This window comes from Panthera leo, chromosome B1 (assembly GCF_018350215.1).
Source record: "Panthera leo isolate Ple1 chromosome B1, P.leo_Ple1_pat1.1, whole genome shotgun sequence".
Lineage (NCBI taxonomy): Eukaryota > Metazoa > Chordata > Mammalia > Carnivora > Felidae > Panthera > Panthera leo.
Window position 1 is genome coordinate 201,318,059 of NC_056682.1, and position 26,274 is coordinate 201,344,332.

The 26,274-nt window shown below is 54.0% G+C and overlaps 1 protein-coding gene across 4 annotated transcripts in view; it reads right to left on the bottom strand.

The window, feature by feature from the left end:
- AFAP1 (actin filament associated protein 1) overlaps window positions 1-26,274 on the bottom strand; it is a 157,606-nt gene that overhangs the window by 104,996 nt on the left and 26,336 nt on the right. For 2 of the 4 annotated variants that reach the window (XM_042936994.1, XM_042936999.1), the window contains exon 1: window positions 7,203-7,223. The exons of the other annotated variants lie outside the window; for them this stretch is intronic. The gene's annotated coding sequence lies outside the window, so the exon portion shown is untranslated. Of the gene's footprint in view, window positions 1-7,202; window positions 7,224-26,274 lie in introns of those variants that run through there. 4 annotated transcript variants of the gene reach the window in all.

The following is a 26,274-nucleotide window of genomic DNA, read 5'->3' on the forward strand; positions in this document are numbered from 1 at the left end:
CCTTTGGAGAGGACAACTTACCATCAGAAAGATGTTAATTCTGTCCACGGTCACAAACCCATTTAATGTACCAGCGAGGATGCGGGGATGTCTCAGAACAATGACGAAGGGCGGACCCTACCCCCTATTAAAGGTTGCTGCCATTAAAAAGGTGTGATGCAGGCACATATGTTCCCAGGTGGATCAACACAACAGAACAGAAAGTCAACAAACGGACCTGTATGCGTTCGGATATGTGGCACCTGACACGGGTAGCATCGCAAACAAAGGGGGAAAAGATGGCCCTCCCCCAAACTGGAGTCAGGACAACTGGCAGCCATTTGGAGGAAGAGAAAAGATAAATTTAAGTACTTACATCACACAACAGAAGAAACTCCAAAGATACCTGAGAATCCAAATAGCAAAGACGAAGCCATTCGAGTCCTCAAAGAAGCAGAAGGTGAATTCTTTTATAACCCGGCCTGGGAGAAGATCTTCTAACTAGGACTCAAAATCGGGTGCCACAAGAGAACGGGGGTCAGGGAGGCTCCGGAAAGAACAGCACAGATGAGGCAGGGCTCACACCTGCCTCCCGCGGCGCACCGGGGCCTTGTGGGAAAGCGCACATCTCTCCGAGCTGACGGTCTCCAGAGGCTGGGTCGCTGCAGAGCTGGGGAGCCTGTTGCACGAAACCTCCACGGCTCCCCCTCCCCCGGGACCAGGGCACTGGATTTGAGGCTCCAGTTAGGAAGCAGTTTCTAAACCATGGCTGGTCCCGAGACCAACCTCCTTTTCAGAAAATGGCCCTTGTCCCCGACCTCCTTAAGAAGTGACTTTTCCTGACACTGTATCAGATCTCAACCAGCCCCTGCCGATGTTTCCAGGGTCATCCTCTCCACTCCCCCACTCTGCCTCACACTGCGGCAAACGGTACGGTTTCCTACACCCGTCGGGCCTGCTCTTGCCCGCGGACGGTGGCCTCCACCCTGCCCATCCGTGTCGTGCTACACCTCTCGCGGCCACGCCTCCCTTACCTGGCCGCCCTGCGAGACAGCGCCGTCCCCACCGGGCAGGCCTGCCCTCGGCAGAGTCCACACCTGACGCAGGAGCGGGGCTGGACCCGTGTGTCTGCCCCGGCGGGCAGCGGGCGGCCTCACGTCGGGGACCGCCGCGTGACTCCACGGACGTGCAGTGTGCTTGGCGAATTCACACGCCCGTTTGTTTCTACATCTCCATGCCGGACAAAACTCCTGAGATTCGTGTGGAAGAGAAAGTTGCAGAGAAAAATACCACGGACCGTCCTCTCCTGGTAGCCATGTCTTCTGTGCTATTCTTAGGACACGCGATCAGAAGTGGCGAAGGAATGATTCTGACAGCTTCACGGTCTCCGCCAGGTCGATGCCCGTCTCCGTCAGCAGAGACACTGACAGGAGGACTTGGGAGCGTGCTCAGGAGGGACGGGGCTTGTGTGGCACTGGAGCAGAGGAGCCGACGCTCGAGCACAGCACAGCATATTTTCCCTTATAGGGTTACGGTCAGGACTCTTCGTGCAGACTCTGGCAAATCTTTCCACAGGCCCCCGCAGATAATCTCAATGGGCTGCCGAAAGGTCGATCTGAGAAACCTCAGGAAAAGCAGCATAGCCTCAGACGCGGTCGGCCTGGCGAGTTTGCCTCAGCTAGACCACGTCCAAAATTCCTCACGACTCAGACGACCACGATCCGAATGACCGGATGCGGGATCCGACCAAACGTCTTGGGCTCCCGGTGCCCTGCCCTACAGCGCGGGGGTAACAACAGTTATGTGCCTCGCGAGACGGCTGGAGATCCAAAGAAGGCTATAAATAAAAGCCCGGGACTTCAGGGGAATTCCATTCAGGCTCGTTTAATTTGATTCTGAAAAGTCCAAGTAAATAAAGTTGCTACTTGTCACTCTCTCGGGTCTGCAGCCCTGGCGGTCACGGCCCAGTTTCAGCATCAACCGAGAACTGATCCTTGTAAGATCTGTCAACATCCCAGAGGAAAGCTTGCATTTCTACGAGAGTAAGTGCATGCATATATATTCTGAGTCCTGAGACGCTTCCTTTCTGGTCAGAGTGAGCCAGCAAAAAGCCCCCCAAGGGATTGATGTAAAAATCCACAGGGCACATTCTTGCAATCATCATAAAAGTCGGATTAACACATGGAGAAAAAATAAAGCGCTAAAGGAAATATCCTCCTATGACTTTGTGGAAAGCAACAGAGGAGCAAAACCTAGATCTGGAGCTGTCTTCCATAATCAAAATGATCATGTCATCTGACCCCCTGAAGCCCTATTCCTAGGCTGGCAGGAGAGACCACAGATAAAAGCAAGCTGGTTGCTAACAAAGGTTCCAGTATGATACTGAGAGCACGGTGTTTGCATTCTACGGAATAGAAACTGATTTCAGTAGTGAGTTGCGAAACACCGACCACGTGCAAGACATCGGACTCAGAAGTCACAGCAAGCCCCGACTTCCAACGGTTCACGGCGGAGAGCAGCAGACAAACATTTGGACCCGCGATCCTTTATTCTATGAAAGGGAGAGTCGCAGGTTTTCACAAAAGGTGGCGCTGCAAGATCCCCACGTCCGCAAAGGTAGCTCTGACAGCAGCATCCAGGAGGAGTGAGACTACTGCACGAACAGGCCCGCGGGGCAGGGGATCTGAACGACAGCCCTGGGAGGATGGAGAAGGAAATGTGCTCTATTCACTGCACTATATTTCACATAGTTACTAGAAAAAAACCTCATGGCACAGATACTTGGGTAACCTAAGTGTGGGGTGTACAATAATAAGCAACACAAACATGGTCTCTTACACTCAAGTTAGGGAAAAAGAGCCAGAAATGAGGACAGACGCTGTGAACGAAGCACCCGGCCAACAATTTTATGTCACATTTTCTAGCTCCAGATCCCTGCTTCATCTCTGAGGTCCTCTGCCCTTAGGAATGGTTCTCTATTCACAGTGGCCCAAAGGTGAAGCCACCCAAGTGTCCATCGACGGAGGAACGGATAAACCGAGTGTGGGCCATCAGACAACAGAATTTTATTCAGCCTTAAAAAGGAAGGAAATCCAATCCGGACACCTGCCACCACACGGACGACACCGTGCTAAGTGAAACAAACCAGTGACCGAAGGGCAAATGCCGTAGAAGTCCACTCGATGAGGTCCTTAGGTATTCAGATCCACAGACACAGAGTGCGGGTGGGGGGCGCCAGGGGCCGGGGGAGGGGAGGGGAGGTAGTGTTTAATGCGGGCAGGGCGTCAGTGTGGGAAGGTGGGAAAGTTCTGGAGACGGAGGGCGGTGATCACAACAGTGCGGGTGTGTTTAATGCCACTGATTTCTATTCTTGGAAAGGGTTAAAATGGTCAATTTTATCACAATTTTTTTTTATTTATTGAGGTATAACTACATAATACTATATTAGTTTCAGGTATATCACACAATCTGTGAATGAATGAATGAATGAATGAATGGCTCCATGTCACCCACTCACAAACACCCTAGCGCCCCCTGAGCGAAGCTGAGCCTTGTCCAGCAGCCAACCCTTTGCCAGTGTGGCCCCAGCGTCCTCACAGATGGATCACCTTCCACACTCTGCCTGTGTGTGCTTCCGTGCGGCCAGATCCAGCTACTGCTCATTCTTTCCAGAACATTCTTGTGTTCCTTCCTCTAACCTTGGCTCATGTGTTCTGCAATACACCTGCCCCAGCACTCAACTTCTCTCCCAAGCAAGATTTCTGTGGGTGAAACCAAGCACCACCTCGCTCTGCAGACCCTTCCCAGATCATCCCAGGGGACGGCGACCACTCCGGCCTGTGCTTAGGCCCCTCATCCGTCTACTCTCCTGCCAGTTTCTCTGAAAAATAATCAGATACTCCCTAGCAAGGAACAACTGAAAAGTGAAAGAAAGAGAAAAAAAAAAAAAACACCTCATTCCATTTATAATGGCCTTAAAATATAAGAAATACCTGAGTTGAACAAAGTGTTGTGGAAGACGTATAAACTGCCCACTATGAGACGCTGCTCAGAAAACTGAACGCAAATCTAAATAAAAGGAGAAACACTGTATCGCAGAGTGCAAGACTCTGTAGTTAATTCAGCAATTCTCCCCCAAGATATTCCAGAGACTCAACACAATCCCAAACAAGGTCCCAGCAGCTTTTGCAAAGAGGAGAAAAAAAAAAAAAAGATGCTGAATCTAAAGTACATGAAAATGAAACAAACAAGAATAGACAAACACTGCGGGGAGAAAAACCATGTTGGGGGACTTCACCGAGCTTCGAGACTTAACTGCCAGCCCACAACAACCAAGCCCATGCGGTACTGCTGTTAGGAGGGACAGTGAAACAGAGCAAAGTCCCACACGATGGCCAACTGGTCTCAGACAAAGATGCCAAGTCACTTCAATGGGGAAAGAACGGTCTTCGGAACAAATGGTTCTGAAGTGGGCGTCCCATGGAAGAGTGCCTTTCATCCCCTGCATCAAACCGTCTACGAAAATGAACATTCAAATGGATCAGAGGCCTGCAGATAAAAAGGAAAACCATAAACTATCTAGAAATAGAAAAGAAAACGTGCCAGTAATTATTTAGGACTTTGGAGTAGCCCAGGAGCTCTCGGGAGAACACAAAGTACTAACGTTAACATTTAGAACTCGGTAAGTTGGGCTTTTGAAAGACATCACTTAGAAAATACTCGCAGTGCACATTTGACAAAGCACAACAGACTGACTCCTCAGAACGTCCAGAGAACCTAACAACAAACAACAGAGGGGTCCGACAGCCCCACACGCACAAAAGACACAAACGGCCGTGAGACGTGGGCACCACCAGTCACCGGGCTGAAGCTAGTTAAAATCACGACGGGACACGCCTCCACGTGCAGCACGATGACCAGAGCTCGCGAGACTGGCGGCATCAGGTACAGACAAAACCGCGAGCGTGCGGCGCACTGGCACTTTCCTGGAAGGAGCCTCCGTGGTGCAGCCACTCCAGAGAACATTCTGGCAGCTTCTCCTAAAGTGAAACGTGCATCTCCCGTGGGGTCCGATAATTCCACCGCGCGTGTCTGCACACAAACGTTAGCGGCTTCGCTCAGAACAGCCAGACGCTGCCCTTGGCCCAGAGATCGTTAGCGAATACCCAGATAAACCACGACGGAGTATTTGGTCGCAATAAAAAGAAACCAACTATCCATTTGCGCCACTTGTGAAGGAAGCACAAAGAGGCACACTACACGATCCCATTTTCATGCAATTCTAGGATCAGCAAAGCAAAGCAAAGAAAGCAGATTGTGGAGGGGGGAGGGGGACAGGTTGCCCTGGTCTGAGTGGGCGAGGGACCGTCCTGCTGGATTCTGGATTCGTGGGGCTCCTACCAGGGCGGGGCGAGCTGATCACGTGACAGGCACAGAGTTCAAGGTCAGAGAAAAAGACCCCACCTAGTCAAGGCGGAGCCACACGAAACAGGAGACCTCTGCACACTGAATCTGATAATGCCAGACAAACGGGATTCTGAGAAAACCGAGGTAAATGGGATGTGAAGAGAAGATTCTGCCGCACGGCAGAGAGGGAACAGGAGCACGGACTGGCTCGGCACAGCAAGGGCTAATTCCAGTTTCCTAAGGAGGGAAGCAGGGCTCCTAACCACAGGTGCAGAGACTCAGAAAGTTCCAGGGAACGGAGTTGTGTCTTCATCACCATACAGCTGCTCGGAACTTCACTCACGAATGCGTTCTCCTTCTAGTCAACGGAAGGAACAAAAACAAACAAAAGGGGAAACAAAGGCAGACTGAACTCGTAAGCCGGGTCCGACTCAAACAACCGAAGGCTTTATTCTCTCCCAGGCCGCTGCTGAGGCCGACCAGGTTCGGAGGGGTCACGGCCCACACGGCTGCAGGGGACAGGGGGCAACCCGCACCCTCGCCAGCTCTGCCTTCTCCCAGGGCCGAGAGGTTCCTGCTCAAGTACGAAGCCCTCCAGCAGGAGGTCAAGGCTCCGCGAAAAGCGGCGCACAGCCGCCCCTGTCCAGCAAGCATGGAGGGGCCGCGTGAGGCCCGGGTCCCCGCGCACCTGCGGGGAGGCAGGGCCGGGCCAGGTGCAGGGGCGCGGGCGCCCGCCTCCGCCGCCAGCCGCTGCCTCCTCACGGAGTTCCAGGGGCAGGCAGCGAGGTGTGGAGCCCACCCACCCTCTCTGGGCACATCTGTCTCCCCGCTGACTCGGCTCCCTCTTCAGGCAGAGGCTCCTAAAGCTGAAGAGATCTTGGGCAGTATCCCACCTAATACTATGCGGGGTGTTTTTTTTTAAGTTTTATTTATTTTGAGAGAGACAGAGAGAGAACATGAGCAGAGGGAGGGGAAGAAGGAGAGTGAGAGAGACAGAGACAGAGAGAGAGAGGGACAGAGAATCCCAAGCAGGCTCCATACTTAGCATGGAGCCCAAAGTAGGGCTCGATCCCACGACCCTGGGATCATGACCTGAGCTGAATCAGAGTCAGATGCTTCATCACCCTAGCCACCCAGGCGCCCTTAATACTACGGTTTTACGAACACAGACGCTGAAGCTAGGGGAGGAGCAGGGACTTTCGGGCCAAGGGCACAGAAAGGACCGACAGAAGAGTCTAGTTGCCCAGAAGGTTCTCTTTCTCTGAAACAACCCTACCTCCACAACCCGCAGGGACGGTGCTAACTCAGGGCACAGAAGAGGCCGGGCACCACCTCCGAATGCAGAAGCGTCGCTTTAAAAGAACCCGAGGCCGCTCCACACAGAATGAAAGATGAGCCTCTGGCCCACGAGGCAGGCACCAGCTGCCGGCTCAGAGAGCCCAAGGCCCTGCAGATGTCCCCAGTGACTGCCGGGACAGAGGGTTCGTGGGGGAGGGGCGGCTAGGAGGTTCCAGAGTGGGGAAGCTGCTCGCAGACCTCGCTCTCCCCCGGCGGTGGGAGAAGGGCAGGCGGAGGGAGAGGGAGGCCCACGCCAGCTGCAAGAGCCCACGTTTCCAGGAACGGAGACAAGGGATGTTTCCTCCTAAGCTCCACCTTTTTCGCTTCCATCTAGATGGTACAAGCCCTGCAGCCACACTTACCTGAGTCATCTGAGACGCGGCTTTGGACGACCCGCGGACACTGGGAGGCAGGGCCCCAGGACACCGAGGACAGTGCCCCCAGACTCCAGACGTGCCCACCGGGCGAAGCCAGCTCACCTCCCACAAACTCGAAGCGGTCCTCCCCGAATTCCAGCTCTTCCCTGCACCGCTTCTGCAGCTCTACGGTGACCATGCATTTCAGATTGCTCCCCTGGCCCCGCCAGCTGTGCCCGAACTGCAGCCCTCGGTCAAGAGCGGGAAGGGAGGAGAGGGCACGTGTGAGGACGGGGAATGGACGGCAGGGGCAGGGGGCAGGATCAAAGCACACGCCAGAAAAAGACCAAATAGAATTCTCACAACCAGGGGGAGCTTTAGTCAAACGCTGGCTGCCATCGACGGCTCGTATTATACAGGAGAGACTGAGGCACGAGAGAGCAAGGCAGTGTGCCCAGTGACGCCCCGGGGGGGGAGGGGGGGCAGTAACTTCTGCCTCATATTGTTTCGCTAGTCTAGAACTTTCTACGCCACTCTGCATTAGCGGGCCGGACAGCCCCTCTCTGTCAGGAAGATAACAGTCCGTGACGACTCTCGTGTCTGTAAAGACACAGAGCTGCCTTCACAGGTCTCACGTTGCAGAATTATATTTTAATATTAAAAAACCAGAGACAAAAGTATTTTTTTCAACGTTTTTTTTTTTTTTTTTTTTTAATTTATTTTTGGGACAGAGAGAGACAGAGCATGAACGGGGGAGGGGCAGAGAGAGAGGGAGACACAGAATCGGAAACAGGCTCCAGGCTCCGAGCCATCAGCCCAGAGCCTGACGCGGGGCTCAAACTCACGGACCGCGAGATCGTGACCCGGCTGAAGTCGGACGCTCAACCGACTGCGCCACCCAGGCGCCCCATAGAGACAAAAGTATTTTTAAAATGCTTCCTCCCTGTCCTCCAGACTGGAACTCTCACACTGCCATGGGAATACAGCCGGCGCGGGGGGGGGGGGGGGGGGGGGGGGGGGGGGGGTTCCTGTGGAAATGCAGATTCTGATTCCGCAGGTAAGGGGGCCCCCGCGGGGCTACATTCCTAAGGAACTCCCAGGTGACGCGATCCTGCTGGGTCCGGTCCCGCCGGGCCCTCACCCGGCCCTCACTGAGTCTGCAGACCCAGTGGACCGACCGGCCGGCCGGCAGCAGGGCTCCTGGAAGAAATCGGGACGGCGTTGCTGCCGTGAAGCCTCCTCCCACCCACAAGCGGGGCGGGACGCTCACCGCAAACCGGATTCAAGCCTCCAGCAAAGTCATCAGGAGAGGGGACGGTTAGCCCAGAAGCGGGGCGGGACGCTCACCGCAAACCGGATTCAAGCCTCCAGCAAAGTCATCAGGAGAGGGGACGGTTAGCCCAGGAACGAAGCCCCCAAACACACGTTTGGCCTCTGGCTAAGCTCCGAACGGCCAGGTCCAACCGGACTGAAAAGACTTGGTAGCACGGCTCGACCTGCAGCCTCCTGCCTCTCAGTGGGGACAAACCCGCCGCGGGCCCAATCTGGCCCAAAGCCTCTGTTTGCACACAGTTTGGTTGGCACCCAGCCACGCCCACTCACCCCTGGTCCACGGGGGCGGCTACGGGAGCCTAAAGCCTAAAATCTTCGCCACGCGGGAAGGGGGTTCAGGGAAACGAGGTCCAGAAAAGCGAGCCTGAAAGCCAAGGGCCGGCATACGATCCCAACACTGCAGAGGCGGTCGCGACAGGGCAAGGGTTTGGTTCGGATTTGGTTTTGTTTTAATGTTTATTTTTAAGAGAAAGAGAGAGAAAGAGTGCAACCAGGGGAGGGGCAGAGAGAGAAGGAGACACAGACTCTGAAGGAGGCTCCGGGCTCCGAGGTGTCAGCACAGAGCCTGACGCGGGGCTCGAACTCATGAGCTGTGAGATCGTGACCTGAGCTGAAGTCAGAAGCTCAACCGACAGAGCCCCCCAGGCGCCCCCAGGGCAAGGACTTGTGAGGCATGTCGGCTAAGAGCTGAAACACAATCGGCTAAGAGCTGAAACACAATCTGCTAAGAGCTGAAACACAATCGGAAATGGAAAACGGAATCCGCTTCTGAGGCTCACGTCTTCCTGCTGCGAGTGTGGAGCCGGCCTCACAGGGACACCGGCTGAACGTGACGTGCACCCGAGTCACCTGCCCCCACAACTGCTCTTGCCCCGCATGGAAACCTGACTCACAGTGAGGGAGCAGCCCAGCAGCGGAGAAGCTGGCGTTAGGGCTTCGGGTGAATTTGGTCCTATCGTCTGGTCATCGCGAAGGGCCAAGGCTGCGGGCTCTACCTCCATCCGGGTCCCTCTGTGCTCCTCTGGGGCTCCTGACAGCAGGAACAGAACCGAGGCTCAGACCGCACGGGGAGCGCGGGGCCGACGGGTCTGTCTGCAGGGAAAGCAGACTGAAAGGCCATCTGTTGCCCTGCCCCTACCCCCTGGCAGATGGGGCCCCCACCGCGCCCGTGTGGATGGGGAGGGCCGGTGGGCACCAAAGGCTGGGTAACATATGTCTGTGTGTCAATGGAAGTCAATTAAAGGAGACGGTTGGCCTCACAATAGCTTCTCAGGGTCTGGAGCTGCCAGCTCCCAGGACAGATGAGATTCGGGTTCTGACAAAATGCAATGACGAAATTGTGGTCACACACAGAACCAGCGGACTCCGGAGTTGAAGCAACTGGCTTGAAATTCCTCTCCCCCACCTCCTAGCTGTGGCCTCAAGAACACAGCGACATCACCGCTCCTCCCTCTGCAGAATGGGAAGGAAGGACGGGGCCTCGCCACCAGGGCTCTGCTGAGATGTGCCTGGTGAAACATTTAGCACCGGATAAGCCGTGAGCAAACCGTGACTGCTACCATCACCATCATCAGTATAATTATCTGTAAAAGAGCATTTTGTAAAGTTTAATCTCTGCTTTAAAGAGCAGGTACAAGGATTAAACGAGACGATAGCAACTTGCCTAGAACGGAGCAGCGGCTACGCTGTCCGGCCTCAGTAAACTGTAGTCTGCCCGGAGGCACCAAGCCTCACCTCCCCTGTAGATGTCACGAGAGCCCCCCCCAACCTAGCGAGAACCCCTCTTCCAAACACGTCACAACGCTGCTTTAAATAACGGTAGAATCTGCGGAGACGTTATTTCACAGATGAGGAAAGGACTTCCTGGAAGGGTAAGTCGCTCGAAGACACAAGGCTCGCAAGTGACAGAGTAACCACAGCAACCTCATAAAAGTACCAGCAACTTCGGGAACCCCCAGCTCAGTAATCCTGGCTTCAGTAAAGCAGAAAACTATGCCATCATGTTATCATTTCCGCGTGCAAGTGTGTGTCTCTCTTCGAAGTAGTTCTTTTCAAAGTCGATGCAAAGAGCCCTATTCCTGCAGGAAAACATGTCCCTCACAGTGTCCAAAATACAGCATAAGCCACAATTCAGAGATTTCTAACACACATTTAGTTTTCCGGGTATAGGACGTTAACCTGCCCCCCAGGATGAGGATCCAGAGGATACAGAATGAACTAAGTCCTGCTCACGCCATCGTGACAAACCATCTAGAGTAAACCTTACTTAATCCACCAGCTCCCTCCAAAGAGGGGTCTACACCGCCCCCAACTCCCTTCCTCCCCACTGTGCTGGGCTCCCACGCCCCGCCGCCCCCCCCCCCCCCGGACCGGCTCCCATGGAGTCACAGTGACATCTGTCCTCACTTCATCGACAGGACGGCATCTGACCACACCCCCATCGCCCACCCTCTGGACACGGTTTCTCCTGTGTTTCCCGAGATACCTCTTCCTTCCCTTCGGTTGACGGGCCTCCTCCGCTACTGCCATGCATCTTCCCGGACCCGGGGCTTTTTCCCTCATCATCACACTCATCCGGGTGATTTCCTCCGACTCCATGAATCTAACTACCATTTGTCATGGCCCCTAAATTCCCATCTTGAGCTGAGACCCCGTCCACACTTCCAGCTGCCTTCTGTGGGGAAACAGAGCTGAATCCAGCCTTCCTGAGGAATGCCAGAGAGATGGGATCGCATGCACGAGACACTCGGGCGCAGGGGACAGGGTGGTGACAAACAGCTGTGAAAGCGAAGGCCAGGGGACACGGATGGCGCATTAGGAGAACCGGGACATGAGAGGGAGCCCAGTGTACCTGCCGATGTGAGGCAGCTGCTGTCCACAGTGGTGGACACCGTGTGACGCGGGCAGGCCCCCGTCCCGCAGGAGTGAGCGGGAGACGCCCTACACCTTTGTGGCCTCTTTGCTTGTGAATCAAATCAGCTAATCCTATGTGAATTGCTCATGTTCTTTGCGGTCTTGCTTTCTGCTCCTCCCCGCCTCTCCCCCGGCCCCCCGCACTCCAGGGCCTCGGGCTTGGACCTCAGTCTTAGCCCTGCCACCAGCCACCGACCCCCTGGCCCGAGGGCTCCTGCTGGCCCTTCCCCATCTTGGTAATGGCGTCGCGGGCCTGCCAGTCACTCAGGCCAAAACCCGAGAAGTCTCTCACCCAACCGGTCAGCACATCTTACGGGGTCTCCTTTGAAAACACAGCAGACTACCCGCTTCTCATCTCCCTTGTCATTTCCCACCAGGCCCAACCTCTGCGTTCGCCAGCCCAGGTTGTTGAGAGAGCTCCCAACCCACCTCCTCTCCACTTCACCTCACCCCTGCAACCTAGCCTCACTAGAAACAGTTGGGAACGAATGAATGAACGAACGAATGAATGAACGAATGAATATACACACACACACAAACAAGACAAAGAAAGAGAGGGAGGGAGGGAGGGCGGAAGCACAAATCTAAGATGTCTGGGGAATCCTCTGAAGAGCATACAGGAATTCTTTGTGTGATTTTTGCAACTTTTCCCTAAGTCTGAGTTGTTTCAAATGAAAGAGTGAAAAACAAAACCAAACGAAACTCACTCCCTCCTTCTGAGTCCATCCTGTCTCCCTGCAGCCCCCCAACTGGGGGGACCCCTCTGCTCAGCCCCACTGGTTTTCAGAAGACGGTAAAGAGCCCTTGTCTTTCTTTGGTCTGACCGAGCTTGGCAAGGGGGGTGTAAAAATAGCGGACGCAGGACCCACAGACTGTCCTGCGAGAGCTCTCCGTTTAACGGGAAGGACAGATACACAAGCAGAGCATTTCAGAATAACGTGACGCGTTCTTTGGCGGGGACGCAGGGCTACAGGGACACGCAGCTCGGAGAGGCGGCCCAGAACCTCGGTCCTGTGTCTTGCAGGCACCCCGTGACCACACTTTCAAGGCTCTGTGCACATGTGTGCGCCCAGGCCATCCACTCCCTCAGGGCCAGTCCCAGGGGCAGCAGGAATATGGGCCCAGCTCAATAAACCGTGGACGAGTGAGCAGGTCAAGAACAGCTCGTCCAGCAATACTCAGTAACACAACAAGACGGTGTGCAAACCATGCTTTTCTGGTTGGAAGCAAGGCTCGGTTCACAAACCATCTCTCCCCAGAAGGGCAGAAGTCAAGGCATTCTTTACCACCATGCACTCCGAAGGCTCCCTGTGCAGGAGAAAGTCCCATCGTTATCCAACAGCGTGCACGGCTGATAAGCCTCAGCCTCTCTCCCATCCCCGGGGCCTGATAAAACGAGCTCTGGAAAACCCTGATCATTGTGAGGGTGGCTCCCAGCCCCAAGAGCCTCCAACACCAGAAGCCGAGGCCAGCAGGCCGACTGGGGGCAACAGATAACTGGGAGGTAAGAACAAGAGGGGCAGCGGGCTGGGAAAGTGCTGGAAGCAGGTAAGGCAAATAGAGACCTGACAGTGGCCGCCCAGGGCCCAGGGAGTTAAGAGGGAAGTTGTGTGTGTGCATGTGGGGTGGTGGGGTCAGTGTGGGGGCTGTGGGGGTGAGTGTGGGGTGTGTGTACGTGTGAGCGTGGGTATGAGTGTGGACTGTGTGTGCGTGGGTGTGGGGTGTGTGCATGTGAGGGGGTGTGAACGTGGGGGCGAGTGGGGGGCTGTGCGTGGAGGGGACATCGTCCGGAGTCTGACTGGCAGGTGGAACAGCGATGGGTGAACGATTGGGCTGAGAGCACCTGGCTGGGTCTCGCTCGCTCGCGGTCCACACCGATCCAAGTGCACGTACCCCCTCAAGCGTGAGCCAAGCAAACGCCTCCGGCGGCCCTGCCAGGAGAACGTCTAATTCACATACGTGGCCAGGAACAACACCGCCGCTATCACGTTAACACCGAATAAATCCTGACTGCCTACAGCCCGCAAGAACGACACCCTTGGCGACTCCGGTTATCACAGAATCCTCCAGAAATCTGTAACGCTGCAAGGAGAGTCCGTAAAGAACACGCCACACACCAGAGCGCCTCCCATGCTGCCCGTGCATAAATGTCTCCACCGCAGGGGAGCCCGGGGGGGCTCAGGCGGTTAAGCGCCCGACTTCCACTCAGGTCATGATCTCACAGTTCGTGGGTTCAAGCCCCGCATCGGGCTCTGTGCTGACAGCTCGAAGCCTGGAGCTGCTTCGGATTCTGTGTCTCCCTCTCTCTCTGGCCCACCCTGCTCACACTCTGTCTCTGTCTCTTTCAAAAATGAATAAACATTCAAAAAATTTAAAAAATAAAACATAAAAATAAATTTCTCCAGTGCAGTCAATTTAGCAAACTGTCCTTCTAGTATCTCTGTGCCAATGGCCACTCTTCCACAGCTGCAAACTTAATGCTAACTCCAGAGACACCCCCCACGAGGTCAGAAAAGTGGCCCAGCCAAACAAGCTGGAGAATGAACTGGCAGCAGGCAGACCACTGCCCCCGTCCCCGCCTGCCCTGCTCCCCCTACGCAGGCTCTGACCAGAGTAGCCTTGACAAGTAAACCCCCGTGAACGCGGCACCCAGTGTGTGATTCTGAAAGCCTGTCGTACAGCCCACGAGAAACTGTAAGCGGGACCTTGAAGACCACGAAATGCATCCACGTTGCCGTGCGTGGACTCGGGAGTCTGGCCACACAGCCACGACGCGGTTAACCCGGCGAAACTCAACAACGAATGACGGACTAAATATGTGCAGGACGCAGAGGAACAGGACTTCCAGGCTCGAGAAGCAGGTCCAAAGGCGGCCTGGCTGCGAGGCTGCAGTGAAACGGTGGCACGGCCCGGTCCAGGACCCCGGTGGCAGGACTCACCTCCCCGAGGAGCGCCACGGCGTCTTCCACGGGGCTGAACGCAGCTGCAGGCCTGCCGCACGAGGAGGGACCTGACCGTGGCACTTGAAACGGGACTGCAAGGCCAGATTCCAAGTCACACGTGGGATGTGGGCGCGTGTCCGCCTGCACCCAGCAGGGACACGGAGGAAGCACTCAGTCACTAGATGCCAGCGCGCCTGTTACCCCTCCACTCCCTTCCTCCGCTGTCGTTCCACGTCAAGTCCCTGACTTCCCTCTGACACCGCATTTCAGGAATCACGTATTTTCCCAAGACTTTCCCCCACGATTAAAATGCCCAGAGCATCCTGACGAAGCCATCTCTCCTGCCACCGTTGTGGCCTCCAGTTTTATAGAACGACGTGCATTCGGTGCCACTCGGTGACCAGACCGCAGCAGCTGGCAAGGCTGGCTCCCGCAGGACGGCAGGCGGGCAGTGGGGCCACTTTTCAGGCCACAGTCCTACGCAGCTCAGGGAAGCCGTGGCCAGACCGCCCCCTTTGAGGAGAGCCCAGAGGAGCGGGAACAGGTAGGGAAGGTAAGCAGGAGAGCAGGTGCACAGCCTGTGGTGAGAAAGGCAGGGAGCACGCAGGCCCGGAGAGCACCCGTGGATTTTTACACAAGGCGGTGGGGGTGCTGGGCCAATTCTGCTGCTGCCTTTTAAACACTGCTGTAAAATCCGAACTTGCACAAAATAAAGGGATATCGTTTTAATAAGTGTTCCTCTCGGTGCTCGGCGTCACTCCTGGGTAATCATTCAGAAACTCCAGCTTACGTTCTAAGGCTCACACCCTTGTGCAAACAACGTGCCAGGGACCATGCAGCGGAGTACGGACACCTCTTTGCGCATCGATCAATAATATGCTCAATTACCCATTAAAGAAGGCCTTAATTAGCTTACGTACACTTGAAATGCGGATTTGAAATACATACAGAAGACAGCCATCTGACAGCTTTGCCTCAGAATTTTGGATGGCATAAATAACCCGTCGTGATTCCAAAACAATCAGCAACCTATCTTCACTGACTGCAGGAGAGCAACCCTTCTGGACCCAGCGTGAAAAAGAGCCCAGCTGGCGAGGCGACAGATCACGATCAGTTCTCTGTGAGCTCAGCCAGCCTCCGGGTCCAACATAATGCGCGGAAGTAAAGAGCTGTCAATGACCAAACATCTAAATACGTAGCCCGCCTCGCCATCTGCTTCCCCTGCCATTTGAATTTAAAATTAATAAGGCCACCATTAGAGGGCAGAGTTGGTGTTTGCACCTGCTGTTCTGAAATTACGCGTAATGACTGGCCACACAATGGTTCAAGCTGTACCTTACACAGGAGTCCAAAGTGCTTCAATTCTAGGCTGAGAATAAAATAAAAATGGCAATTGTCTATCTGACATTTCCCCTTTATCTCAAGTCGCTGTTCCCCAAACGCCTTCTTTTGTATTGTTTTATAAAACTTAGGAGAAAAGATAAGGTATTGGGAAATTTAAAGGCCTGGTTAAAAAAAAAAAAAAAAAAAATCACTAGTTTCTCTAGGTACAAGACTTGTGAACATGATTCTAGGTTGCTGGGTTTTTTTCTCTGCCCCCGTGACATCGGGGTACGTTTCTCCCCCATTACTGCATATTCAGAGTCAGGGAGGATGGTCCGAGCTAGAAGGCGGGCGGTGAGGTGAGCAGTTGAAAGGCTCCGGCCCCCGTGCAACCAGGCGACGCTGGCCTAGCCACTTCCTGGTGCCTCACGCCGCATTTTCCACCTGCACCGGGATGAAAGGGCTGTGGTGCCGAGCCCCAGCAGCGCTGCACACGCACACACGTGGCAGCCGTGACCGTCAGCTAATTTCCCGAAGACGTGGTCTACACGTTTCCGCTCCCGCACCCCGCCCTCCTGCAGCGTCGGTATGTGGGCTGATGACACATCCCGCAGCCACCCCTGCGGCCCCAGCGGCTCGCGGCCTCCACGCCCTCTTCTCGCAGCTTCTAAAAGCCTGTTTCAGGACACGGCCCAAGAGCAGCCGTTTCGGCCAGCACGTTCACGCAACAGACACTCGTCGTCGGTGCGCCAGGACGGCCGACAGAGCAGCGGCCTTGAGACAATAACCCAGGTCTTCGAGCCCACGTTTTTGTAGGTGCGAACAGACAAAGGGAGGGATCAAAGCCGGAGGGGACAAGGCAACCGGAAAGAGGAGAAAAGGGTCTCCGCCCCACCCGCACAGATGCTGACGTTATCACAGGTCAACGGGGAATAGGACAGACTGACAAAAGCCTTTGTAAAGTGACACGGTGCTCCCTCGATTCCTCTCTTAATGGAAACAGGGGCGGGGGGGGGGGGGGCATAAAACTGTTTTAAGACGGTTACGGTTTCGGATTTCAGATGTCTGACCATCAAACTCACGCATTTCAAGGAAAACCCGTAAGCCATATGGCAGATGGCGGAACGCCTTTTTTTAAGAGAAGCTCTGAAATACGGGCCGATGTGTCTGTTTATGTGACTGCGTTGAGCCCGTGCTCAAGCAAACCGTGCCAACGGAACCGTCCGCGTTTTGCTGGATCTGCCAGCTTGCCACACACGGCCTTCCACGCCTTTTCTGACTGTTTATAAAGAGCGCAAACACCCAGACCCACAAATCGAGGCAAGCTGGCCCTTCCACGGCTGCCGCTGTGATCCGGCAAACGGCAAGGGGCCAAATCGACACGCCGCACAGCACACGGGGGCTGCTGGGTGGGTGGCTCCGGACCGGCTGGTTCTCCTTTAAGGTGGAAAGGAACAGGGGAGGAACCTTCTCTCCGCACAGGGCAGGCGGCGCTGCGTTCTCTGGAAACTTCTGCTTCCCGTGTCCACCTGCTCCTCCTCGTAATGCCACGGCTGGCGTGTTTGCTGCATGTCCTGGGGCCCTCCCAGCAGCCCCGCCACGGGGACCCCAGCCACACGAACGAGCCTCCGCTCCCATCACACACGGGGTCACTCGCGAGGAGAGAGCCCCGTCCACGGCCAGAGTCTCCTGATAGCCAAAGCGATTCTTTTCCATCACATTTCTACATGGGGCTGAATTCAGACCCTTTCTACTACCACCACAGCCCAGAGACAATGATACAGCGGAAGCCACGATGACCCATTCACGTTCTCTTTCTTCTGGAATGTTGAATTTATTTTTTTTAATTTTTCTGATGTGTATTCATTTTTGAGAGAGAGAGACAGAGAGCAAGTGGGGTAGGAACAGACAGAATGGAGACACAGAATCCGAAGCAGCTCCAGGCTCAGAGCTGTCAGCACAGAGCCCGACGTGGGGCTCGAACTCGTGAATTATGAGATCTTGACCTGATCCAAAGTCGGACGCTTAACCGACTGAGCCCCCCAGGCGCCCCTCGAATGTTGACGTAATTTATTACGCACTCAGGAGGTGTCAGGCTTTGAGTTTTATCTCACGGAACTCTCATTACAACCCTATAAAATCAGTACCATTTCATTCCCCAATTTGCAGATGAGGAAACTGAAGCACAGAAAGATTAAATAATTTGTCCGTGGTCACAGATCATTTCGTGCTTTTTTCCCCAATTTTCAAAAGGGCATACTGCTTTCATTACAAGTGTTAAAATTTAAATGTAACTAAGACTCATGAAATAATCACATAGCAAATATTCGGATTCGGATCCATACAAAACAGTGAAATTCTCCCTCCGCTATAATCTCCAATCCCAACCCCTTCCTCCGAGACAGCCGGTGCTGACCACGTTACACATCCCCCCAGAGCCGCCTCCATGGGTGTAGAAATAAGCAGGCTGCACACACACGAGTGAGAGACCACCCGTCACTGCTGTATCGCCCGAGGGGCTTGGGGGGCTTTAGCGACTGCACCCACCACAATCCATGGCACGCCTTCCCTACCACCTCACATAAACCATCAAAGTAAAGACTCGGCTTGTCCCACAAACACAGCTTCGAAACGCACATCCCGGCCACCAGCTCCGCGTCCCCCCATCACTGCCCACACGTGGTCAGCTGCCTCTTCGAGCAGAGACGTGCTGCAGGGAGCGTGGTCCAGCTCTCTGGGGTTGGCCCCGCCCTTCCCCCCGGCAGCCCGAACCCCGAAAGGGGGGGAAGAGGCCTGACGACGCTAGTCCGAAAGGGGACGCTCAGTCGGGCAGTCCTGCTCCCGAACACCACTCAGGCCGGCCGAGGCTCCGAACGCCCGCATCGCGGTCCGCTGCCTCCTCGGCTTCCCCCCTGCCCCTCGCCCTGCTGATGCTGACATCCTCCCCCCACATCCGCCTCCGCACAGCCACCGCAGCCAGCACGGTCCCCCTCCGTGCCTTCCTGTCCGCACTACCGTCTCGAGTTGCTTTTGTAATCACCGGGGATTAGTTCGCTTGGTACGGCTTTCACACTCTGAGCCGTAGATTTCATGAGGAATACACACGCCTGCATCCTGGTGGAGATGTGTGTACCGCTACAGCAAGCGATCGATGTACAGAGGGCCCCTCACTGCCACTCCCCCCACAGAAACCGCCACCGCTGGGTCTGTCTTCCGCAGGACTCCGCTGGCTGTCTCCCGTGGTGAGTACCAACCCCAGTGCGCACATCGGGGCTTCGGTTAAGGATGCGCCTCATTAGCGGGCATCAGAAGTCACGCCTCCCACCGGAAGCCAAGCCCGCTTCTGAAGCACGCACCACGCCAGAGGCCCCGGCAGGTCCAGTGGAGTGGGGATACAGGCTTTTCCCTGGGAGGTCACTACCCCGGCCCAGAATAGTCACAAGATACCTGAGCACGGGATGAGAAACTCTCTAGGCAAAAGACACCAACAGGCAAGTCAGAAAGGAAAATCAATCACTGGAACCTCACTCATAGTCGAAAACGCAAATCAAAAGGACACCGTCCAGTATTCATCCAACTGACAAACTGCTTTCACTGCTAAGACTCAGCACCGGAGAGGAGCTGGTGGGACGGCTACTCTCGAGCGCGGCTGACACCTGGGCCGGTGGAAGCCGCCTTTCTCAGGAACCCTTACCGGTGTCTGCCAAGATCACACACACCCCCGCGCCCTCTCTCACCCCGCCCCAGGAACAACCTTCGCTGGGATGCACACGGACCACAAACAAGGGCTCTCGCTACCCGCAGCAGCACATGAACTGCAAGACTCCAGCATCCCACGTCCCACAGACGCTGAAGGTACGATTTAAGTGCAGATCATGTTTTGAAAGAACATTTAACGACATGTGACAAGATGCTCACTCGTGTTTGTGGGAAAAAAGAGAGATCTCAAAAAGAAATAAAACCCGTCTTATGAAAAAATATACCATATTGTTATGCTTGGGAACAGACAAGAAATAGGCCTTGGTCAAGGGTCCCCAAGACCACCCCAGGCTCGAGGACGGGCAGCAGGACCCGAGGGGACTCCGCACACAGGCGTACGCGGAGCTAAGATCTGTCAGGGCGAGAAGACACAAGGTACCCTCAGCAAAGGGAAAGGCGCCGGGCGCAAAGGATGGCAGGTGCGAGCCTCCAGTCTCCCTCGCAGCAGAGTCACATGGGACACAGGACACAGGACACACGTGGGCAGTGCCGTCACGAGGAAGCTCACGAGAGACCCAGCGTCAGGGGTTTCGTCGGGGGCTGGGCACAGGGCCCCCTCTGCCTGGCACCTACCGGTTCCAGACTCCCGGGAGGAAAGCGGGCGTGTAGGCGCGCACGGTGCTGTCTGCGCAAAACCGCTCAGGCACAGTGAGCCGCCCTATCCAGTCCCGGTGGCGGGCGCCGTCCTGACGAGGAAGTCCCAGACGTCAGCTGTCCTGCACGAGGCCGAAACGTCCGTAGTGGTGATTTCTGCCTCTGAGACCTATTTTCTTCTGTATCCTCTCGTTTCCAAACATTCCACTAAGAACATGTATTTCCTTTACGATCCAGAAGGTGCCTTACACTCTTTTAAAAGCTCTGTTTCGCTTATTTCGCCTACGTATCAATTTTCAGATTACGTACAGGGGAATTCTGATATTCACACAGGCCGTAAGAAGACACACGCCAGGGCACTGGCATTAGCTAGAGGGAGAGAGCAGAGCAGGGTGGGAGAGGCCCCAGAAGAACCACGGTGGGACGGGCGTCCTGGGGGGGGGAAGTGCCGGGACAAAAACTCACCTGTGTCCTCGAGCTTTCCAGCTCTGCCCCCAATCGAACAAGCCAGATAGTGAGAGTTCACGGTTCTGGGCAGGCACCGCTTTGTTTGTAACGCAAAGATCTCTGTTCCAAGCACCCCCAGCAGATAGCGTGACAGTGCTTGTCAAGACAGTTTCTTATTTTAATGCCACTGAATTTTGAAGATCATGAAATCTTCTTACCTGTGCTTCCTTCTGATGACCCTCACCAAAGGAAGAATTTCAGAAGAATCTGAAAGTTAAAAAAAAAAAAAACAAAAAAAAAAAACCAGGTATGGAGTTGGGGGCGGCGGGGGAGATATGTAACCAGGAACTCAACCGGTGACTCGACCAGATGCCACAGGGTGACACTCTCTTGTGTAAAAGGGGAGGGAAAATACTGCCTACCGCACAGCTGTAAGGGTCAGGTGAGAAAACGGAGGTACAAGAGTTTTGTTTAGTGTTAAGATATTAATATCAGAAACCACTCTGAAATCACAAAATCATTCCACAAGTGCCTCGTATGTGTCGGCTATTACACATATGTGTCCGGCCCAGGGAGTACGGCGGTAAATAAAACACATGTGGCTCGGCAGAGCTCAGAGGGTGTACTGATCACTCAAGGAAGAAATCGTGCGGAAGGTGTGGTCATGGCAGGTGCAGCTTCCCAGTGGGGGCTCAGAGAAAAGACTCTGGGACTGAGGCCCGGGCTGCAATCCCAGGACTATCACACGAGAGCCTCGTGACCTCGGGCAAGTTCTTCCGTTCCCTGTGCCTCAGTTTCCTTAGCTGTAAGATAAGGACCAAAACAGCAGGATTACAATCCTCTTGGGGCTGTAATGAGAATTTAATGAGCCAATGTCTGTGACTTTCTCAGAACCATGCCCAGCCACAGAAAATATTTTGAATTGTGGAGATCGCTTTTGTAAAATAATTCATATGAATCTTAGGGCCTTTGAGAAGATGTAAATGAGACTCTAATCTGCACGTGGGTAAGCTGAGCAAGATTCTCCCTGACCAGACACTCCTCTCTCCTCCTCGGCAAGCCTAGTGAATTTTATTCCAGCAGCATTCCCAAGAAACTTTCAGACGCCACATTCTGGCGGCATTAAAACAGTGCCAAGTGCTCAGTGCGTGACTAAGTTAAACATGCTTCCAAAATAATTACATATGTTTCCATATTACGTTACTGGCTGTTGCAAAAACCCTTCAAAAGAAGCATAACGGAGAAGGAGGGTCATTCGGTGACCCTGTGTGGCTTGCCCAAATTCCGAGAAGCCGGTCAGCGGGGAGGAACAGACCCAAGCAGAGCCCATTAACGCCGTAATGTGCACATCCCTGCTCGGCTCCCAAAGCTTCACGGAAATCCCAACACAGACACCTGAGACAGCATCTGAGAACGGCCACGATGCAGACGAGTGAGTGTCTTGTCGTCTGGCCTTGAGGATGCTTTGCTGCCCTTCGCTCATGGAGGCAGAAACCGGATTCTGCTCCTTGAGCCGAAAGCAGAGCGTATGCTTCTCGGCACGTCATCTCTGGGTTTAAACCAACAGGAGACCCTTGCCCAGCACTCCTGGGACACGTCTCCAACAGGAAGGGTGACTTTCATAGAAAAAGCTGCTCCATTTGGGAGAAAGGTCTACTGAAGCCACAGAAGGACAACATGTTCACACAACAATTAACGTCACCTGTCACACAGCGAAACCCCAAAGCCTTCTGGGCACACAGCTGCTCTCTGGGCCGAAACTAAATTCCCACTAAGAAACAGGTCAACCTTCTAAAACATTCTTTTGTGAACATCTTAGGTAAAAATTCCTTTGGCTTTGTCATTTTCCAGATGTCACACCTCTGCTGGCCTTACTTGAATTTAGGCACTTGAATCTGACCATGCCCCAGACACCCACCCAGCTGCCCGGTGACAACACAGAGGGACGCGGTGTGGCCACACCCTTGAGGAGCTCACACTGGGGGAGGGAAGGCTACACAATCACAGTTTTAAAGCAGCGTGTTGATTGCTTAGCTTTGGCTCTAACTAACTTGAATTTAAAAAAAAAAAAAAAAAAAAAAGAACCCAGTGCACACAGAGCACCCCTTATTCTATAAGAAGTGATCAGAGGTGCACAAGAGGTCAAGCTGAAAGTGTGGGGGCAGGCACAGGGGAGGCGCCTGTAGTCAAGGGCTCGTCCAGAGGGGTTAGCACACACACGCCACGTGCAGGCGAGGAAGGCCCCCAAGCACAGGGACAACCCGGGAGCTTCAGGAACATCCAGGCATCCGGAGGAAGGGACAGAGAACGGGAAACCGAAAGGCTCCAAACGGAACAGAAACACCCCAAGAACTCCCCAAATGGGCGAGGGGTTTTTAGGAGACTATGTAGCCCAGAGCCCTGGTAGCACAGCAAGGAAGACACAGGGACCCCAGGGCCCCTAGCTCGGTCCATGACCTTGGTTAAGACTCTTCTTTATTTATTTTATTTTTTTAATTGAGGTGCTACTGACATATTACATTATGTTAGTTTCAGGGGTACAACGTAATGATGTGATATTTGTGCCACAGTAGATCTAGTTAACATCTCTTAGCGCACACAGTTACAAAATTTCCTTTTCTCGGGATGAGAACTTTCAAGATCTACTCTCTCAGCACCTTTCAAATATGCAAAACGGTATTGTTAGCTAAGGTTACCATGCCGTGCAGGACAGTCCTTGGTTAGGTCTCTGATCTTCTGGGAGCACCAATAAAACCACTGGGAAAACAAGAGATGTAAAAACTGACCTGCCTTTTTCACAGAACTGCAGAGAGGATGAAATGAGACAATGGATTGTAAACTTGTTTGTGAACCATGAAGCGAAACACAAATGTAAGAAGCCATTATCACCATTAACAACAACCACGTAAAGCTGAGCTTTGCCAGGCTCCTGGGTGGCTCAGTCGGTTGAGCAACTGACTTCGGCTCAGCTCACGATCTCTCAGTTGGGGAGTTCGAGCCCCACGTCGGGCTTGCTGCTGTCAGCCCGTCAGCACAGAGCCCGCTTCGGATCCTCTGTCCCCCTCTCTCTGCACCGCCCCTGCTCGCACTCTCCCAAAAGTAAATAAATATAAAAAATCCCCTGAGTTTTGCAACACACGTTCCTCCCACATTCTCCCAACCCTGGAGTACAGGCAGTGTCATTGGGCAACCTCAGCGTCCAGGGCTGGAGGGCCTCAGACAGCTCAGGACCTGTGTTGTGTCACTCCGCTGAGGGATGACAAAGCTCTCTGACTGAGAGAGCCCAACTGACGCTGCAAGACCACATTTTGTCTTTCCCGGACGGGCCTGAAGTCATCCAAACTCGCAGCACGGCGAAGCAATCAAGGCGCTGTCTACGGCTCGACTGAGGAGCCGGCATCTGTACATTTCCACGGCAGAGCGCAAAGGGCACTCAAGGGTCCTGTGACGATACGAGACGTTCGCGGCCTAAACCACAGAAACCGTCTGATGTCAGAGTCCCTGAGAAACGAATTCACGGAAGAGCCAGAGAACCCCGCTGCCAGCACACTCACTGTCACCCGTGGCACCTTGTCCTCTGCCTCTCTCCAGCTGACTCCAGTGGCGCTCTGACCTTTCCGAAGCTTGTACTCACACCACGGAAAATTAACACGCCTGCGTGCCCCCCTCAGCCGGGCGCCAGAGGGGCAACCAACACTTCTCCCGGGGCTTTCCCCCCAAATCAGGCTGCGAGGTCCCAGTGAATGTAGGTAAACAACTCCCCAGCTGCCATACTCCTTCTCCACTCCCAAGGAAGACGGCCGGAGACGATGAGTCTGGGGTCAGAACTAAAAGAGGCCACACGCATCAAACGGCCCAACCCTCCCGCTACAGCACAGCAAGCTGACTGCAGGACAGCCTGGCCTAGTGACAGAGCCGAAGCCAGAACCCCCTGGCCCGGCCCCGCTCCAGAGCCCCTGCAGCAGCACTGCTCTGCCTTTCTCTTTTCCTGAGGAAGAAAGGTAAAGCAAGGGCCACGCGAAAGCCACTCCATCCACACGAAGGCCACTCAAGAGTTTATTTAGCACCTTTCATGTATTTATGTATTTATTTATTCATTCATTCAAAGACAGGCACTTCCCATCAACTGTACGAGCATGAACGTGTAATTTCAGCTGCATTTTCACTTGCTGCCTGTGTTCATGAAGCACAAACCCGCCCTGTGGTCCAAGCGCACACAGCGCGCCCTTCATCGTACTACTTACCGTACATATAGCACAGCCACGCGTCCACCTGCCTCCCTAGACCGCACATCCGCGAGGGCAGGCATCAGCTGCTATCACCTTTCTATCCCCAATGCCCAGCCTATGCGACACTCGGTAATAATAAACTCAGCTACTCAAACATTTTAAACCCGCATTAACAAAATCGATTCACTACGTTTTGTTGACGAGGTTTCATACCACACGGCTCAAATCTTATCGTGCGGATTTATCCTGTGTTCTCCTAGATTTCATTTGCTAAGTATTTCGTGAGCACCTACTATGTGCTAGACACGGCCAAGTGCAGATGACCTGGCAGTGACAGGAGCCAGAGTCCCTGTTCGGGTGGAGCTTGGGGTCTAACGGGGAACAGATGAAACGAGATTAGGTTTGGTGAGAAAGCAGAGAAAAACCAGCCCTGGCCGCCGAGGGATGCACCTAACCAGGCGGTCCGCGGATAACACATGCGTCCTACGGTGCGTGACCACGTCCCTTCGGCCGCTGATGAGGTGCTGTATGGGGATTTCCGTGCCAGAAGTCACCGCAGAGCAGTGTGCAGGAGAAGAGACCAAAGAAAGAGGTAAAGCTCCAGGATTGCTCATGAATACAGATTAAAACCAGCATTTAGGGGCAATGTTCCAATTAGGAACTCCCGTGGCTACACTCATTTGAAATTCAAGGTACTCTAGAGGCCGACATTTAAGTGGTGAATTAACCCTACCAGTTAGAGCTGCAAGGGCTAGGGATGAATTCTCTTTTGACAAATTTATTAGCTCTGAATATTTCCGTTACAAGATCATGGAAATTACTGAGCACTTACCATGGGCTAGGAAGATGTACCAAGCTATACACTTTTCAGACATGTTTGTATTGATTTGTCTTTTTTAATGTTTGCTTATTTTTGAGAGAGAGAGTGACAGAGCACAAGTGGGGGAGGGGCAGAGAGAGGGAGACACAGAATCGGAAGCAGGCTCCGGGCTCCGAGCTGTCAGCACAGAGCCCGACGCGGGGCTCGAACTCACAGACCGTGAGATCATGACCTGAGCCGAAGTCAGATGCTCCACCCGACTGAGCCGCCCAGGTGTCCCGAGACATGTTTGCATTTAAACATCAGAACAATCCTGTGAGATGATAAGGGCTCCTGTCATCCCATTTCATAGATGAAGAAAGTGAGGTTTACACAAGTTTTAAAACTTGCCCCAAATTACACAGTTAGCAAAACCCAGGCAGCCTGCCTCCTCGCCCCCGCATGAATGGTGGTGTTTATAAGCTGTGTGGCACGGAGCGGGAACAGACGAGGACAATCCGTACCATAGCGCACTTCACACTCGAGATCATTTTGTGCCAATCAAACCAGTAGTCTGGTGTAATTCTGTACAACTACCTCCAATTATTCTGTGAAGGAAAGTGGGATGGGTAGACACCGGAATGAACACAATCGCTGGCAGATGTTCACAGAACGTGGCATCTGTTTGCACAATATTCTCTAATCGGCCCACGGCACCCAAAGCCAGTCTGAGCTGGTGAAAGCAGGGGGCACTCGTGCCACCTGGAACGCCCACTCAGCCTTGACACTGGTTCTCAACCTTCACTGTCCATCGGGATTACCGGGGGGAGCGTTCCAGACCTACAGCCGCCCAGGCT